This window comes from Salvelinus sp. IW2-2015, linkage group LG3, assembly GCF_002910315.2.
Source record: "Salvelinus sp. IW2-2015 linkage group LG3, ASM291031v2, whole genome shotgun sequence".
NCBI lineage: Eukaryota > Metazoa > Chordata > Actinopteri > Salmoniformes > Salmonidae > Salvelinus > Salvelinus sp. IW2-2015.
This window is the reverse complement of record NC_036840.1, coordinates 9,875,245-9,880,244: the sequence shown is the minus strand read 5'-3', so window position 1 is coordinate 9,880,244 and position 5,000 is coordinate 9,875,245. Positions and strand designations below refer to the sequence as shown.

The 5,000-nt window shown below is 48.1% G+C and overlaps 1 pseudogene; it reads left to right on the top strand.

The window, feature by feature from the left end:
• LOC111956064 (metabotropic glutamate receptor 8-like) overlaps positions 1 to 5,000 on the top strand; it is a 190,284-nt pseudogene that overhangs the window by 135,935 nt on the left and 49,349 nt on the right.

Here is a 5,000-nt window from a genome sequence, read left to right as displayed (position 1 = left end):
CATGCAGTGGCGGGCAGGCGACCCGTCCCTCCCGGCGTCTGTGTGCAGCGTGCCCTGCCGGATGGGTGAGAGGAAGAAGATCGTGAAGGGCGTGCCGTGCTGCTGGCACTGCGAGCGCTGCGAMGGCTATCACTTCCAGGCCAGCGAGTTCAGCTGTGAACTGTGCCCCTACGAACAGCGCCCCGACGCCAACCGAACGGGCTGCCAGAACATCCCCATCATCAAGCTGGAGTGGCACTCGCCCTGGGCCGTCATTCCCGTCTTCATCTCAATGCTAGGCATCATCACCACCACCTTCGTTATCGTCACCTTCGTCCGCTACAAAACGAAAACCCATCGTCTCAGAGGGCGTCCGGCCGTGACATGATGCTAGTGCTGTTTGACGGGCATTTTCTGTGTATTGCAATCCACTTCCTGATGATCGCGGCACCTGATAGTGGGCGTGTCGTTCTTCCGGTAGGTACTTTCTGGGTCTGGGGATTGCTTCAGCTTACGCGGCCCTCCTCACCAAGACCAACCGATCCATCGCACTTCGAGCAGGGGAAGACGTCCGTCGCGCCCCCGTTCATCTCCCCCGCCTCCCAGCTGGTCATCACCTTCTCCTGATCTCGGTGCAGCTCCTGGGGGTGTTTGTGTGGTTCGCCGTGGACCCGCCGCACACCTTCGTGGACTACGGCGAGCAGCGGACCCAGGACCCGGCGGCGGCTCGCGGCGTGCTGAAGTGCGACATCTCCGACCTGTCCCTGATCTGCTCCTTGGGCTACTCCATCCTGCTGATGGTCACATGCACTGTTTACGCCATCAAGACCAGGGGAGTGCCGGAGACCTTCAACGAGGCCAAGCCAATTGGATTTACCATGTACACTACCTGCATAATCTGGCTGGCGTTTATCCCTATCTTCTTCGGGACGGCACAGTCTGCGGAGAGGGTGAGTGGAACAGCTTTTATAACGGTAAACACACAAACATGCAGAAAAGTGGAGGCTGTGTGTTTCTAATGAATGGATAATTTTGGATGAATGGTCTCTTTTCCATCAGTCAGCTAGTGATTTAGAATGGAGCTATGAGCTATAGTAATAGCTTAACTCTGAAGCCGCACCTCCCCATGTGAATAAGACTGGATTTTCTGTCTGAGTGACTAGAGCCAAGTCTTTGCAGGCTTTAATAAGAGGCTCATACACAGGGCTTACGCTCTCTCTCTCTCTCTCTCTCTCTCTCTCTCTCTCGCTCTCTCTCTCTCTCTCGCTCTCGCTCTCGCTCTCGCTCGCTCTCGCTCTCTCTCGCTCTCTCGCTCTCTGTCTATCACTCATTGTGTGGGTGTGTCAGACTTGACAGACTTGAGAACATTGCCTTACCTCTTGCCTCGGCTCTAGGAGGTAGATTAGCAGGGTATATGCAGCCCAGCAGGGCTCTGAGAAGCTTGAGAAAACGGTATAACCTCTGACCTGCCGTGTGCTTGAGGTCAGGTTTGCGCCAGCTGCACTTGGAGAATGGTACTTCCAGGTAATCTGAAAAGCTTTTCTGCGCAGTGGAATTTCAGTGAATGTTCCACTGCTGTTTGGCAGAGGGTATATTTCAGATGCAACTCTCCACAACGTTAGAGACAGAGGGGAAATAGCTGGGACACTGTAAAACATTAAATACCCACAGGAGAGGAAAAGAGGGGAAGATGAGAAGAGGTCCTCATTAAAGCTCATCACTGAGTCACACCATCACTCGTTTACTGCATTCTTTTAGTTCTCTTTCCTCTGTTGCCAGGCAGCTGACACACACTTGTATGGATGCCCCAATTAGCCTATAAACAAATGCTGTGTCGGGGTGAGCGTTCAGCTCCACGATGATTCTGGTTGGCAAACTTTGTTTGCACTAATGTTACTGGTAAAAACACACACAGCCAGCTCGAACAGCAACATCCTTCTCAGTAACGGTTACAGAAATGTTTTTACTTGCTATGACTGTGATATATTGTTTATCTACCTTAGTTGAATGCACTGACTAAATAAACTCAGCCAAAAAAGAAATGTCCTCTCACTGTCAACTGCGTTTATTTTCAGCAAACTTAACATGCGTAAATATGTGTATGAACATAACAAGATTCAACAACTGAGACGTAAACTGAGCAAGTTCCACAGACATGTGACTAACAGAAATGGAATAATGTGTCCCTGAACAAAGGCACCTGCAAGTTCCCGGACATTTCTGTGGGGGGGGGGACCATCCAACAGGTCCCAGACGTGCTCAATGGGATTGAGATCCGGGCTCTTCTCTGGCCATGTCAGAACACTGACATTCCTGTCTTGCAGGAAATCACGCACAGAACGAGCAGTATGGCTGGTGGCATTGTCATGCTGGAGGGTCATGTCAGGATGAGCCTGCAGGAAGGGTAACACATGAGGGAGGAGGATGTCTTGCCTGTAACGCAACAAGCTCAGTCCGATGATGCTGTGACACACCGCCCCAGACCATGACGGACCCTCCACCTCCAAATTGATCCCGCTCCAGAGTACAGGCCTCGTTGATAATCCCACTAGTCCTAAATTAAATTCACAGTTGAAATGTACCAAAGTTAGTAAGAATGTTAAAACATCGAGGCTCTTTTTGCGAACTAGAATGAGTTAGAAAAATAAGTAGGGGGGAGAGACTAGGAAGAGGAGAGGGGTATTCCTACATCTATGAAGCTCAAGACAACACATTAAATGATACCAACTGAGTCACCATGCCACATCTGACAACTAGACAACATTAATAATGGTAGTCATTGATATAACAAATATATCTAAAGACTACAATCGCGGATTAGGTACCTGTAAATTTTTAAAGATTTTAAGTGATCTCCTAATATCCGAATATCTGGATGTTTGCAGGCATACAGAAAACTAAGATCTACAAAAATTTAGTGTCATAGTGTCACCAATGAGGAACAGTGTGAGATGCAATAATCAATCGAGGGTCTATGGTGAAGAAGCAAGGGGAAAAGACAAGCATGACACACAAAAAAACCACACAAAACTAATCGAATCAAAAACCTGAATGAGCACACAAGAAACCATAACACAAACTAAATAAAAAGCGTGCAAATGAGAGATATAACTAAAATAACAAAAAAAAAAAAAACATCCCCTTCTGATAATATTATTTAAGTAATATTTTTAAGCACCAGATCCTATGGTAATGAGTAGTCAAATTTGATGTTACCTTTTATTGATGGCAATACAGAAGCACCCTTTCATGCCTTGTCTCTACAGCACTCGTTATGGTTAAACCAATGGCGGTATTTGGGTGGAAGTTACCCTGTCAGAGCTAGAGTGAATCCTCTATATATAACAAATCAATGGCTGTGTCGGGCGGGGGTGACCGCGTCAGGAGAGTACTCGTATAGTTTTTGTGTTACTCAAGGGAACGGTGGTCTAGATGGACTTTGTATTTGTGGTCACTGGCAACATTGGATCTTTTTCTGCAACATACCCGTTATTTAATGGTCAGGCGCCCAAGTCTGACAGAATCTATGCAGAAGCCATCTAGGGTGTTGCTCGATAGGCCACGACTGTCCTTGGAATAGATGGAAGTACATAAGGTCGCCTGACCAGAAGCGTATGCAAACATCTGTTTAGCACATGAATAGTTGCTATCGGGTAAAGTAACAACACTAATGACAGGGACAAGATAAATAGAAACAAGCCAGCTTTCGAAAACAGCAACCATCCTTCTCAGAACATGAAGGGTTACCAGGAATGTTTTTTACCTTGCTAAATATTGAAACCTGTGGATATAGTTTGGTTTATCAATAACCTTAGTTGAGAATGCAACTAGAAAACTAAATCTACAGGCCAGAAAAAAAGAAAATTCCTCCCTCACAATGTCAACTAGCGCGTTATTTTCCAGCAAACTTAACACATGCTAAATAATGTGTAATGAAACAGATAACAAGCAATTTCAGCAAACAACGCAAACTGAGCAAACGTATGAGGGAAACACAACAAGATTCCACAGAACTCATTGAGCTTTAACAGAATGGAATAACAAGAAAAAAATCTGATAAGCTGTTACCTCCGCTCGTCATACCTGCCAACTCTCGAGTAAAGAACAATGAGCAACCTGCATAGTCGCCGGGACATTTGCTCACTCTGATTTTGTCTCTGTGGGGGACTAAGCTAGAGAAGGGGGGGGGTGGGGGTGAGGGTAGGGAGGGAGGGAGAGGATAGGGAAGGGAAGGGGGGGGGCGGGGGGGGGCGCGACCATCCACAGGTTCCCAGATGCTCAATGGGATTGAGATCCGGGCTCTTCTCTGGCCATGTCAGAACACTGACATTCCTGTCTTGCAGGAAATCACCGCACAGAACGAGCAGTAGGCTGGTGGCATTGTCATGCTGGAGAGGGTCATGTCAGGATGAGCCTGCAGGAAGGTAACACATCAGGAGGAGAGAAGTCTTGCCTGAACGCAACAAGCTAAGTCCGATGATGCTGTGACACACCGCCACCGCCAACCATGACGGACACCTCACGTCCAAATTGATCCCGCTCCAGAGTACAGGCCTCGTGTAACGCTCATTCCTTCGACGATAATCGCAAATCTACCAATCACCCCCGGGAGACAAAACCGCGACTCGGTCCAGGCTAGTGAAAGCACTTTTTGCCAGTCCTGTCTCGGTCCAGCGATGGTGGGTTTGTCCCATAGGCGACAATTCGTGGCCGTGATGTCTGGTGAGGACCTGGCCTTACGAACAGGCCTACAAGCTCTCAGTCCAGCCTCTCTCAGCCTATTGCGGACAGTCTGAGCACTGATGGAGGGATTGTGCGTTTTCTGGTGTAACTCGGGTAGTTGTTGTTGCATCCTGTAACTGTCACGAAGGTTGTATGTTCAGATGTACCGATCCTGTGCAGCGTGTTGTTACACGTGGACGATCAGCTGTCCTTCCCTGTCTCCCTGTAGCGCTGTCTTAGGCGTCTCACAGTAGGACATTGCAATTATACCCTGGTCCCATCTGCAGTCTCAATGCTCT